The sequence below is a fragment of the Pyxicephalus adspersus genome, chromosome 2, assembly GCF_032062135.1.
Source record: "Pyxicephalus adspersus chromosome 2, UCB_Pads_2.0, whole genome shotgun sequence".
Classification (NCBI taxonomy): domain Eukaryota; kingdom Metazoa; phylum Chordata; class Amphibia; order Anura; family Pyxicephalidae; genus Pyxicephalus; species Pyxicephalus adspersus.
This window is the reverse complement of record NC_092859.1, coordinates 146,953,106-146,968,211: the sequence shown is the minus strand read 5'-3', so window position 1 is coordinate 146,968,211 and position 15,106 is coordinate 146,953,106. Positions and strand designations below refer to the sequence as shown.

The 15,106-nt window shown below is 41.4% G+C and overlaps 1 protein-coding gene across 1 annotated transcript in view; it reads right to left on the bottom strand.

Annotated features, from left to right (window-relative positions):
- The window catches only part of ABHD2 (abhydrolase domain containing 2, acylglycerol lipase), a 50,555-nt gene extending 36,874 nt beyond the window's left edge, over positions 1-13,681 (bottom strand). Inside the window, exon 1 of the mRNA XM_072402715.1 lies at positions 13,554-13,681. The gene's annotated coding sequence lies outside the window, so the exon portion shown is untranslated. The remainder of the gene's footprint in view (positions 1-13,553) is intronic.
- Between the last annotated feature and the right edge of the window lie 1,425 nt (positions 13,682-15,106).

Genomic DNA, 15,106 nt, shown 5'->3' with positions numbered 1-15,106 from the left:
ATAAAACAGGGAATCAGACCTTGTGGGACTCCTCCAGGTACATGTGTTTAAATGGCGGTAATTGATTCCCACCAAGGAATGTTTGAGGGAATGTCAGATTCATATAGAGGGTATTGCATAAGGCTACGTACACACGTCAGATGATTGTCGTCCGATAATGGCCTCAGGGCTAATATCAGACGTGAATCTGGCATTTGTATAGTGCTGGTTGTTCGTAGATCCGCCACAATGAATGACAAACGATCGTAATAAAAGTGATGGCGAGAGAGCGCAGGGGGTGCCGCTCCATCATTTTCCCCTCTCCATAGTACAGAAAGGCGCTGTACATTCATAGTTCAGTTTTTTGTCGTTGGAAAGGATCGTGAAATATCACGATTATTGCATGTGTGTACCCAGCCTAAGAGTGTAAAGGTTATTAGATTAACAAATTTGATATTTAGATCTTCTGTGTATAATATCCAAGATTTAAAGTGAGAAAAAAGAACCAAGGGGTTACTACTGCTTACAAAATACCTTGACTGATGTAACCATCGGTAGATTTTTGTGAATGTGTTTTCTGATTTTTGCTCCAATGATTATTTATAAGTATACAAAAACATAGTATGCTCCAAACAAACTATCGTTGACATACATGCATTCTTCTGAACAGTTTGGCTTACAATAAAAACAACCAGCAAATGTAATGGTACTTCTAACAGTATAATATTTTAATAAATGCCACATCACTTTGTAGCAAATGGCAATTAAAAAAAATATTGCAACAATGCATACAGGAAAGGTCAACACATACAAACTTTGTCTCAAGCCCTGGGTCCATTAGTGGTCCATTAGTAGTAATAGCATAATGGAGAAAAGAAAAATAAAAAGAGATTGAAACAGAAAGTTAAAAAAATAAAGCAAAATTTAAGAAAAAAGGCACACTGTCACTGAGCAATACATACATGAAAATATACCTCTGACATATACCACAGCGCTGTAGAAAGATCAGCGGTGCACTCACATGAGTCAGAGTCATATGTCTAGCAATTTTGGTTTAAATATCTCAATGCGTTTACGATGATGGTGGAACATAGCAAGTTTGGTTGAAATGTATCTATGCGTTTCCTAGTGATGACATACATACATACATACATCCAAATATAGCTATGACATATAGCACAGCGCTGTACAAAGATGACTGGTGCACTCACATGAGTCTGTCTCAGTCATATGTATAGCAAGTTTGGTTGAAAGGTCTCCATGCGTTTTCAAGTGATGGTGGAACATACACACATACATACATACAAACATACACACATCCAATTTTATATATATAGATTTATATAGCTCTGACATATACCATAGTGCTGTACAATGAAAACTGAGTTAGACCCATCAGTCTCTGTACAGAGGAGCGGACACTCCAATGTCCCCCCACAGTCACACACTATTATTATACATTTTATATACCTCTGACATATATCACAGCACTGTACAAAGATTAGCGGTGTCATATGTCCAGCAAGTTTGGTTTAAATGTCTCTATGCGTTTTTGAGTGATGGTGGAACATAGCAAGTTTGGTTGAAATGTCTCCATGCGTTTCCTAGTGATCACCAAATATAGCTCTGGTGTATAGCACAGCGCTGTACAGGGATCAGTGGTGCACTCACATGAGTCCCAGTCATATATATGGCAAGTTTAGTTGAAATGTCTCCATGCGTTTTCGAGTGATGGTGGAACATAGCAAGTTTGGTTGAAATGTCTCCCTGCATTTCATAGTGATCACCAAATATAGCTCTGACATATAGCACAGCGCTGTAGAAAGATCAGTGGTGCACTCACACAAGTCTGAGTCATATGTCTAGCAAGTTTGGTTGAAAAGTCTCCATGCATTTCCTGATGATGACATACACACATCCAAATATAGCTCTGACATATAGCACAGCGCTGTACAAAGATGACTGGTGTACTCACATGAGTCTCAGTCAATATATATATAGTGCTCAACCCAGAATTTTTTTGAAGCCGGGTTGGAAGAAATTGTAGGTGGGTGGCAGCCCCAATATTGTGACCAAACTTTTTAGTAACCACCCAAAAACAGCTGGGTGGGTGCTAAAAAGTGCCGGGTGGTGCGCCCAGCTAAAAGGGCCTGGGGAGAACCCTGATATAGATATATATAGATATACATACAGATACGGTGCATGCTGTAGCATTAGCTATCCCATATGCCCTGTTATCTAAAGATTTAGGATTGAGGTTGGGACCTGTGGTCTCTTTAGAATGAATGAACACAGGCTGACCACAACACTGATGACATACAACTATCAATTAGCAATGCTGTGCACAGATCAGTTTTCAGTTATGTTCGGTACCTCAAAGCATTCAGATTAGTTTGAGGTGATCTGAGAAGTAAAAACGATTTCTGACCAGTCACTATGAGCTACTAGTGCAATAAAACTGGAGCAAAAAGTAGAAGTTGTCCTTATGTACCAGTATGTTTAGTTCAGCCTTTCTCAATCTTTTTACCTCTGAGTAACCTTTGAAATTATTTTTAGGTCTTGAGGAACCCCTGCTAAAACCAATAGAGGACAGGGGACAATATACACCTTACACCGTTAGTCATTGGAAAGATAGCTATAAAATGCTTTTATGTTAAGTTACTGACTCTGCAAAGTGCCATTGGCTTCAAAAGGTTACCATCACATGGGAGGTCAATCAGCCAAAGCTCAAAGAATGTCTAACTACCTCTGGAGCAGGGGTGTCAAACTCTGGCCCGGCATGTCCTTTTTTTTGGCCCCCAAAAGATATCTTAAAATGAATTGCAGCTGGCCCGCAACTACTGCAATCCGTAGTAACGGCGGGCCAGCTGCAATTCATATTAAGCTGCTGTTCTATCGACGCGAGTACAATGCCGCTACTACAATATCCGTGTCTCTAGACCAGCGGCCTCTCTCCCTTTGTGTGGCACCGCATTTTATAGATGCAAGTGATGCCGGTAATTGTAGTAGCGGCATTACTCGTGTCTATTGAACAGCAGCCTATGCGTGAAAACTGACAGAGGCAAAGTAAAACAATTAATCTCAATAAGAAGAAACAAGAACACATAAGAAGAGCATGCAGTAATATGCAGTGGATTGATCTAAATAATTTACATCAATCCACTGCATGCTCTTCTCGTGTGTTCTTGTTTCTTCTTATTGAGATTAATTGGTTTTTCAATACATTTCAAGTTTGGCCGGCGACTTGGTCTATGTATTTGAATGTGTATTTGAGTTTGACACCCCTGCTCTGCAGGAACTCTGGTTGAGCTTGGCTGGCATAGGCTCAATTTCACGATCGTTTCCAGAAACAAAAGACTGAAAGATGAAAGAAGGAGCGTAGTACACACAGCGTTGTTCTGATCTTTAGAGAGGGGAGAATGGGGGAGACCAATTGAGCGGCACCCTGCTGTACTCTCCTCCCTTCACTTCTATTGCGGTGGTTCATGGATCTGTCAGGATGAACAACGTTGGGCGACCTCTGTACATGTCATATTCTTGCCTAGATAAGCTCAACCGTTAATATTGGGTGAGAATCATCTTACGTGTACATAGCCTTAGGCTGCGTACACCTGTTAGACTTTTGTTGTTGGAAAGGATCTTTCACACTCCTTTCCAATGACAAAAGACTGAAAGATGCATGATCGAGCGTTGTACATACAGCTCCATTGTACTCTATGAAGAGGAGGGAGAACGAAGGAGCGGCACCCCGCTGCGCTTTCTCCCTTCACTTGTATTGCAGTCGTTCATGGATCTGCCAGGACGGATACACGTCACATTCTCATCCGATACTAGCCCTGAAACGATAGTCTTTTAAACATAGTTCAGTCCCCAAAAATAATCTGCAAACTTCAGAAATCTTTTCTGACGAGGAAACAGCCATCTCTTTATTTGAATAACTGCAGGTTGTAAGATATATTGAACAGACAAGCAGCCTCACTGTGTAAGTTATCGGATGTTGGTAAGTGATTCACAGAATACAGTAATGTCAGAGTGATAACCCTACACCGGATCTGTAATAGAACCCTCCTATCTGTACCTGCAAGGTGAGACATCTTGTGATCACTGACTCCACTGCCTTGTGATACCAGGCTCTTTATTTACAAGGCATTTGGTTCAGTACAGATAAGATTATGTACTCCAGCTTCTAACATTTACAAATACATCTTCACAAATACAGTTACTGTATTACGAAAATGAACAACAAAGGTTAAATGACACAAAGAACTGCAGGCTTGGGGCCTGCCTGCCTGATTCTTGCTGCATTAGCTAGTAACCTATAGACCTACAACCAGCAATGTCCAGATGCCCGGATTCCAGGATTATAGGTTAGCAAATTATTTATGTCATAAACCAGGATCAAGCAGACAGCCCTAGAGGCTGCAGCTTTAAAAGGTGAGTCAGCAATGGAAAGTTCCTGATTTATACTAGAGAGCACTTTCATTGGACTATCCTATTATGTTATACCGCAATTACTGCGCAATTTACAATCATTAAACACAAGCCTATTTTGTGAAATATCCTTCCTGGGTATTGTGTAATATATGTATGGCACAAAGACATTTCTTTCCCCTTTAAACCAATGAATTCCTCTCCATGCCGGTGCTCATGGTATGGCCACATACCAGCGATTGGTCACATGATCCCAACCAATGTGGCAGACTCATTAAATTACTTACTCTCATTATTTGTTGAATCATATCCAGTGTGCCCTTGTTCTAGTAAAGTTAGGGTAAATAAAGCATCTGACTGATTTTGTTCTATCAACACCTCCAGGTATTTCTTGCAGCTCTCACAATGCTGCTGATTTATTATACACTTTCATCAGTGAAGCCGGGTGATCCAGCAAACCTGAATCGCAATTCCTCATAGTTATTTGCTATTTGTTAGCAAATGTTTTGAATTCTGCACCCGATCCATTCTAGTTTTGCTGGATAATCCAGCTTCACTGATGAAAGTATATTCTCTCCAGCCTTGAAAATCTTTAATAAATTAGGCCCACAATCTCCAATGTTCTACGCCAGTACAGAGGCAAGAGATGTCCTTTCACCAGAAATATCTCTTCACAAGAGTGGCTGTATAGAGGTGCGCTGGTCACTTTAAACAGTTCTGCATTACGTATGAAAAAAGAAGGAAAATTACACATTAGACACCAGCAATACTGCTGACAGACTGGCAGGCAGACACGGATCACATGACAACATAATAGTCTTTTGCTGCAAATCAGAAAAGACAAGAAACTGTAATGCAATCCTTGCTGATAAAAGCAGGTGAGATTATTTCCACAAAATCTCAGACTTATCTATGCTCCCAAATCACTAATTATGCTAGAACATTTTTTTAAATAGGATACGGTGTTCTTCCCAGCCCTATTTAGCCAGGCGCAATACCCAGCACTTTTCAGTGACCAACCAGCTGTTTTTGGGTGGTTACTGAAGAGTTGGCTCACAATACAGAGCCTGCCACCCACCTACAGCTTCTTCCCACCCGGCTTAAAGAAAAATATTACAAATACTTGGTTAGTACCCTGACCTGGCTAATCAAATGATGGTTCAATATGGAACAATGCATGAGGCAAAGCCTAGTAAACCTTGACAACTGTAATGTTACATAAGATTTATTAAATACAGGGTAGTATAATGTAAAGTGATGTAATAAGTAACAGGTATTGTCCCTTCTGCAATAATCCCTTCTGCCTGCCTGACCATTCCAGGTATCTGTCAAAGCTTCAGCTCTGGCTGCCAGGATACCCTGCAACCCCCGGGGTGTGCAATCCCCACTTTGTTACTCAATCAAGATTGCCGAATATTGTCTGCAGAAAGTAAAGAAAGAAGGAGATGGTGGCAGCCTGCAAGGCAATGGAGACAGCTGAGAATTGCGGGTTTAGTTCCGCTTTAAACTCTATGGATGTTAATAAATTGAAAAGGATCTGAACCTCGATATATGGAAACCTTTACAAGTATAATGTTACCTATTTCAAGGTTTAAAGGGGCTGCAACATTATTTGGCCAGTCTTGTAATATACACAAATCTCTGCCACACTACAACTATTTTAGTTCTGCCTATCATGGACAGAGGTCATGAAGATGCGGTATGGTCCAATGATCCCATTAGGATTGAGGAGAAGACAATTGAAGATCCAAGCAATGTTGTCACATACCTGGCTTAGCAATCACACATACTGTGCCTGTGCTGGGTAAACATGTATGTAATTTCATCAGTTTATTTAGTCTGGGGTTCCTGTTTAATATTTCCTATATTTTATTTAGTGCTAGGAGAAAATGAGGAAACTAAGTTAGCTACATTCATCATTCATAATATACCATCATTGTAAAATACAGTAGTGCATGGCTACCCCACACCAGAAAATCTTTGATGTTACAGAATATGGGTTCTATTTATAATGCAGTGAATCTGACATTCATCAAAACATTTCCAGATGGAGAATCAATCTCTATAATTGAAATTACGTCCTCCTCCAGTGTCATTGTTTGCATAATGTACAGCGCTGTGCAATATGTTGGTGCTACATAAATGCAGCTTAATAATAATAACAGTGTCCAACCCAGAAGCCGGGTGGGAAGAAATTGTAGGCGGGTAACAGCCCCTTTATTACTATCCAGTATTTCAGTAACTACCCAAAAACAGCCAGGTGGTTACTGAAAAGTGCCAGGTGGTGTACCCAGGTAAAAGGGGCTAGGGAGAGCACTGAATACTAAATACGTGGACCTGAGGATTCTTTCTGCAAGAAAGAAGATAGCCAGAGAATGTTTCTGCAAATGTCAGATACTATAAGTAAAAATAAACTGCTTTGGAAACCAGATAGGTGCCTAATAAATGATACAGAAGTTGCTAACCAATGGCTTCATGATGTGTACCCACAAAGTTTAAATGATATTCACATTTTCAGTCTTTTGTTGAGTTTCATAAAGGGTGTTCAAATAAAAGGACCACTGCTCAAAAGTCTCCATTCATTTTCTAACCATTATAAGTTGCTCTGTTCAATGTCTACATTTGTATGTTTATAATTCAGAGGAATTGGAGCAGGGTGTGAGCTGTGCCCAGGGTTAGCAAGCATCCCGTCTGCTGCCCTTCCCAGGATACCAGCAGGTGTTGTGTCTGGAGTTCGGGAGATGAAGTAAAACACAATTTGGCAGGAGCTTTCATCAAAACAGGAAGAAACAGCCAATTCCCGGTCTGAAAAAAATGTGTTTTTATTAAAGTTCAACTGTATCCAATGCAACTTTTTAAATAATGCCCAGTGTTCTCCTCAGCCCCTTATAGCTGGCTGCACCATTTTTGTAACTTTTGGATAGTTACAGAAGAGTTGGGTCACAGATACAGGGGCTACCGCCCACCAACAATTTCTTTTAAAAAAATGCTGGGGTTGAACACTGTATACCCTATACTAATGACAGCGTGTAGATGGATTACAGAAAAAAGTAAACAGTAAAGGAAGATTTGTTTCAGGTTATAGTGTTACACTTTATCATTATAGCAAAACATGTCATGAAATAAAGTGATACAAACACATTAGAAACCAGGTCTGATTTCTTCAGACTTTGAGAGAATAAAAACGACAAATTAGACTCATCTTCTGTTTACACCTATGGAAAAAATTACCAGGCAAACAGCTGGATCCCTCAGAGACATAGCAGCATCAGGGTGTATATTCTCAGTGACATGGCACATATGCTTATGTAACACCGCTTACATGAGTCACAAAGGACAAATACCCAAAAGGCTTCTTTCCTACCTTCAAGGAATAAGCCAATTCTAAATCTTTGCTCGCTATTATTATTACACAGTATTTATATAGCATCAACATATTATGCAGCACTGTACAAAGTCTATAGTCACATCACAAACTTTCCCCCCAAAGGAGATCACAATCTAATGTCTCCATCATAGTCATGTGTCACTAATACAGTCAAAGGTAAATTTGGGGGAAGCCAAATAACCTAACTGCATGTTTTTCGAATTTGGGAGAAAATAGGAGTACCCAGAGTAAACCCGTGCAAACTCCATGCAGATAGTGTCCTGACTGAGATTCGAACCTGGGACTCAGTGCTGCAAAGCCAGAGTGCTCACCTCTGAGTTACCCAATAAAAATATATATAAAATGCTATGCCTTGATGGGCTTAAAAGTTAAAATATTTGTTATCGTTTATATTGTAACCAAAAAGTAATTAGTATATAAAACTGTGCCAAATAAATTTTGTTTAAAGCAATATGTATTGCATGTATGTAATGTGTAATGCCATTTGGGGCACAGCTCATACATGTGCAAATTTAATGAAGGAATTTGGCCAACACCAAGGAGTTTTAGCAATTCCTGCATTTCAAAAGTGGGATTTATTACATTTTATTATTAGTCAAAGAAACTCTTTACTTTGCAAATGTTCACAGCAATTTTTGCCAAATAATTTCTTTATAAACAAATCATTGATGCAAGAAAAACAAGAAATGTGTCTTTAGTTGACTCCTAAAACGTTCTTATTCCTCCCAACAGGGTAATCTTACAAAACATACAGAAAAATGAAGCCTGGCTGTCAATCAAAGCCCCCTAAATTACTCAAGACTTTGCACTGACACGGATGAAGTCTACAAAAGCTAATTTAAAAAGTTATTATTTATTATTAAAAGTTATTTTGAAGGAGTTGATAAAGCTGCCGCTCTCTCCGCTCCTCCAATGACCTACTAATGACTTCCTCACTCATAACCTCATCACACGCACGGTTACAAGACTTCTCTAGAGCTGCTCCAACTCTCTGGAATGGTCTTCCTCGTCCTATTCGGCTTGCTCCTACTTTCTGCTTATTTAAAAGAGCGCTCAAAACCCATTTTTTAAAACTTGCCTACCCGTCCTCTTCTGTCAATTGAAACCACCACTACATATCTCCCATACTATTGTGTGTGAAATTCCCCTGCCTACTAGATTGTAAGCTCTTCGGGGCAGGGTCCTCTCCTCCTGTATCACTGTCTGTATTAGTCTGTCATTTGCAATCCCTATTCAATCTACAGCGCTGCGTAATATGTTGGCGCTATATCCTGTTTAATAATAATAATAATAATAATAAAAAGCAGATTACAAAGAAGCACCACTAGATCACCATGGGCTTGAAAAATAGAAGAGTTTATTGACTGACATTATGGGCCTCAGTGCTCAACCTACAAATGTTTTTAAGACGGGTGGGAAAAAATTTTAGGTGGGTGGCAGCCCCTATTTTGTGACCAAACTCTTTGGTAACCACCCAAAAACAGCTGGGTGGGTCCTGAAAAGTGCCAGGTGGTGCACCCAGCTAAAAGTGCCTGGGGAGAACCCTGGGCCTGATTTATTAAAGCTCTCCAAGGCTGGATACACTTTCATCAGCACAGCTGGGTGATCCAGCAAACATGGAATGGATTTCCTCAAAGTCATTTGCTATATGCTAGTAAATGTTTTGAATCCTGGACCAGATCCATTCCAGGTTTGCTGGATCAGACAGATTCACTGATGAAAGTATATCCTCTCCAGCCTTGGAGAGCTTTAATAAATCATGCCCAATGGATGAGGACTAAGGTGTTGCCAGGTATAGTGGAGTGAGAAATTCTGCACATTACTTCTCCTCCATCTAAATCTTCTAAATTTTCCATTTAATACACTACATACTACAAAACCATTTCACTAAGAACCCCTTTAAAATTTTGTAGAGTGTTTAGGTAATACAATAATCTGCATTAGAGAAGTCCATTAACAATGAGTAGACAGGCAATGCACTAACATGGTAATATAATGCATGGCAGGATGTACAATGCAAGTGCATCGCTCTGTATAAGAAACAAACAGCACAACAATGTACATTACTATGTACATTACAAAAACATATTTTAGGCTCTTAAAATCTGAATAAAGTTTAAAAATTAGATTATTACATTCCAGCTCCATCAAACCAAAGGTCTCACAGTTCAATAGTTTCATAAAACAGCCACAGATTGAGTAAAAAGGCTTGTCCCCTGCCAGCATGCTGTAGTATTTGTGTTCTCTGTGTGAAAGAAGCAATCTCCCTGCAGAGGTCTGACATGTGCCTACTGAGGCTCTGAATTTTATTATTATTATACAGTATCTATATAGCGCGGACATATTACGCATCGCTGTACAAAGTCAATAGTCATGGCATTAACTGTCCCTCAAAGGGACTCACAATTTAAAGTCCCTACCGCAGTTCATGTGTCATTACCACAGTCAAAGATAAATTTTGTGGGGAAGCCAATTACCTTAAATGCATGTTTTTGAAATTTGGAAGAAAACCCACGCAAACACTGAGAGAACCTGCAAACTCCATGCAGATAGTATTCAGGCCATGATTCAAACATGGGAGCTAGCGCTGCAAAGGCCATGGAACTAACCACTGAGCCACCATGCTGCCCAAGTGCACTTAGCAAAGCTCATCCTCTACAACGACATGAATCTTCTTTTTTAGGACACTTGTAATAAAATTCTGTCACATGAATGCAGGCCCTACATTATTTCCGCCCTTAGCTGGGGTATACACAACACCCTGCATACACTCATTGAAACATTGATGAGGAAGGAGGGGAATGCAAACTTTCCTCTGCTAAACAATCTCTACCATGACATAAATTTCCCCTTGTAATTAGAATTCAACTGTATTTCTTTACAGTCATTTGCTTAGAGTAACATTTAAAGATAAGGGAATGTTGTTCTGACAATGACAAGCTGCAGTATTATAGCTACAGTATTATAACTACTGGAACAAAACAAAGTTCCTCTTTGGTTGCTGACCGCAATGCCCATTCTTAATTAATATTAAACTGTATTTATATATCACCAACATATTACACAGCGCTGTACATTAAATAGGGGTTGCAAATGACAGACACAGACAGTGACACAGAAAGACCCTGCCCCGAAGAGCTTACAATCTAGGAGGTGGGGAAAGCAGCACACATTAGGAGGGGGGTATGGAATGGTGAGTATTTAGACAGGAGAAGTTGGTAGGTAAGTTTGAAAAGATTGGTTTAGAGGGCTCTTTAAAAGGAGGAGAAAGGAACAGGAAGCCGAATAGCATGAGGAAGACCATTCCAGAGAGTTGGGGCAGCTCTAGAAAAGTCTAACCAGAGCTTTTTACCCCATTAGGTGGTGTAGATGGCTGATAAATGTTAGGGTGAAATGCACCAGAAGAAAAGTCAGGCGGGATTACATGTGAAGCGCGGTTTGCCCTGTACTGATTGCAGTGGATTGGGGAAGAGAAGAACCCCATGACACAGCAAAGCACCCCTGGCTGGTCTGTGCACCCAACAAAAGACTGGGGCTGTAGCTCGTCTTCATAACCTACCCCCTGGGATTTCTCCAGTTGACAGCTGATTTCAGGACAAAATTATTTTTTTTCCCCATTGCAGTCAGTCCTCTTGCCCACTGCAAGGGTTAGCTTGTTTTGTCTCCCTTCACTTTACTATATCACCTCCTAGATTGTAAGCTCTTCTGGGGAGGGTCCTCTCCTCCTCCTGTGTCACTGTCTGTATATGTCTGTCATTTAAAACCCCTATTTAATATACAGCACTGCAACGGTGACTACAGTAGAGACATTAGATTTGGACTATAGTAAGGGCATTTCATTGTAAATATGGTAAAGATTGTAATAATGGCAATGTCATTAGATTGGGACTACAGTAGGGACATAACATTGTAATTATGATAAGGGAATTTGATTGGGACAACTGTAGACACATTATACAAGGACTATAATGTAGATGTTAAATTGTGATAAAAGAAGGGTCACAAGATTGGAACTCCGATAGGAAAAATAAATTGGGACTATAGTAGGGACGTTGGGATACCGGCAATCATTAGATTGGGACCCTAGTAGGGACAACACATTGTGACCATAGTTGGGCCATTAGATTGGGTCTCTATTAGGGACATTCGACTGGGTCTATATTGGAGAAATGACATTGTGACCATGGTAGGGACATTACTTTGGGACTATATTGGGGATATTCATTGTGACCATAGTTGGGCCATTAGATTGGGTCTCTATTTAGGAAATGACATTGTGACCATGGTAGGGACATTACTTTGGGACTATATTGGGGATATTCATTGTGACCATAGTTGGGCCATTAGATTGGGTCTCTATTAGGGACATTCAATAATATTAGGATATTGGCAGTCATTAGATTGGGACCACAGTAGGGATGAAACATTGTGACCATGGCTGAGTCATTAGATTAGTAGAATAACAGGGATATTAGACTGGGACTATATTAGAGAAATTACAATGAGATAATGGCTGGGTCATTAGAGTAGGACTTTAATAGAAGCAATAAATTGTGATTACGGTGAGGACATTAGAATGGGACCTCGTGGGACAATGGCAGGGTCATTAGGTTGGGACTATAGTAGGGACATTACATTGTTATTATGATGAGAACAAGGGACTGGTACCCCAGTAGGGATGACACATTGGGACAATGGCAGGGCCATTAGACTGGGACTACATTAGAGAATTGACATTGTGACCATGGCTGGGCCATTAGATTGGGACTATAGCAGAGACGTTACATTGTTGTTATGATGAGGACATGAAACTGGGACCTCAGTAGGGATAACACATTGTGACAAAGGCACGGACATTAGACTGGGACTATATTAGGGAACTGACATTCTGAGCATGGCTGGGCCATTAGATTGGGACTATAGAAGGGACATTAGACTGGGTCTATATTGGAGAAATGACATTGTGACCATGGCCGGGTCATTAGACTGGGACTTTAATAGAGAAATGTCATTGTGACCAAGGCTGGGCCATTAGATTGGGACTATATTTAGGAAATTACATTGTGACCATGGTAGGGACATTACTTTGGGACTATATTGGGGATATTCATTGTGACCATGACTGGGTTATTAGATTGGGACTATAGCAGGGACATTACATTGGTATTATGATAAAGACATGGAACTAGGACCTCAGTAGGGATGACACATTGTGACAATTGCAAAGACATTAGACTAGGACTATAACAGAGAAGTGACATTGTGATGATGGCGGGGTCATTGGATTGGGACTACAGCAGGGACATCACCACCATGAGCCCCTCGCAATGTCACATGACCATGGAGGACTACGTACATCGCTGCAGATGATGTTGGCGCCATAGTTCTATATTTTAAACACTAAACAATAAAACACACAGCACGGGTCCAGTAAACCACTCAGAAAACGATCACATAGGCCGGTATTACCTTGAGGAGCCTGTGGTGTCTTATTAAAGTACAGGGAGCCCATGGTCACCTCTGTAGATGATTCCAGAAGGGCAATGGGGGGTGTATGATGAGGAGAGCTCCCTGTACACAGGGACCCCATTATTTCCTATTATTACCCCAGTCATAGCAGCTTATTAGTGCTGAGGGTGGCCCATTGAGATATACAGAGAGAGAAGAGTCACATTTCTGTCACAATGGCACACACAGGAAACATGAATAACACAAAGACAATAGCCGGCCCTGGCAGGTGCCGAGCTCCTCTCACCTCACGGCTCTCCTACGACCGGCACCATCCGCTCTGCCAGCAGCCAGAAATGACAGCCACAGCTCTGCTACCACCGCCCTCCCGCACTTTCCACCTCTCAGTCCCTTGACGACAGCTACTTCCCTGACAACACAGCTGCTTCGGTTTCTTTCACTTTATTGGACGAAGCTGCTGTCATTCACATCCATCCGCTTGTGATTGGGGAAAAACTAAAAGGCGTTTTATTGGTAGAACGAGCTTGTATGCTCTAGAAATGAGGCACGAGTGAGTCACCAGGAGTAACAAGGAGTGCTAATCTGGGATTGGCTGAAGGCGACGTCACTCAGACGTATACATAGGCCTGCCGCCCTGACATGTGAGGGGTCTGGCGGGGATTTGTGTGCGGGAGGGCCCGTGCAGCTTCATTCTTCAGTATGGGGCTGTCAGTGAGTATACTGACACTGTGCAGACTGCTCACTGCTTATGCTGAGCGCTGCATAGCTACCTGAGGCATGTCTTCCTGATTACTTTATCCTAAAGAATCTCTGTCATTATAAAACAAACAAAAAGATTTGCAGCAGCTCCTAGAAGTTGTCTTGTAGTTTTATGCTGCTGCATGTCTGGCCTTGTGTTACCATCTGCTTTGTTGTCTTCCAGATTCCCTCAATGAGGTGCTAGCGGCATCCAAACGCTGCATCGTCCGTCGGCCTTTCATACAATCCAATGACCTGGCACCAGATCTTGTTCTATGCCAATGTGAAATTGGGCACAGAGCTACCCGGGGGCCTTCCATGCAATCCAATGACCCCCGCCATATCTTGTTATATGCATGTACATCATTGGCTGCTGCATCACCAGGAGCCCATCCGTGCAATTAAATAACCCGCCACCAGATCTTGTTCTATGCCAATGTGAAGGTGGGCACAGAGCTACCCGGGGGGGCCTTCCATGCAATTCAATGACCCCCGCCAGATTGTGCTGTACACGTGCAAGATTGGATGCTGCATCATAAGGGGACCTTCCATACATTTAAATGACCCACTGCCAGATCTTGTTATATGCCAATGTGAAATTGGGCACAGAGCTACCCGGGGGGCCTTCCATGCAATTCAATGACCCCCGCCAGATAGTGCTGTACACATGTGCAAGATTGGATGCTGCATCACAAGAGGACCTTACATTCATTTAAATGCCCCTCCGCCAGATCTTGTTATATGCATGTACATCATTGGGTGCTGCATCACCAGGAGCCCATCCGTGCAATTAAATTACCCGCCGCCAGATCTTGTTCTATGCCAATGTGAAATTGGGCACAGAGCTACCGGGGGGGCCTTCTATGCAATTCAATGACCCCCGCCAGATCGTGCTGTACACATGTGCAAGATTGGATGCTGCATCATAAGGGTACCTTCCATTCATTTAAATGACTTGCCGCCAGATCTTGTTATATGCATGTACAAGCTGGGAGGCTGCATCATCAGGGGACCTTCCAAGCAATAAAAGGATTTGGTGCCAGATCTTGAGCTATTCATGTACAAGATTAGGTGCTGCATCACCAGGTGCCCATCCGTGCA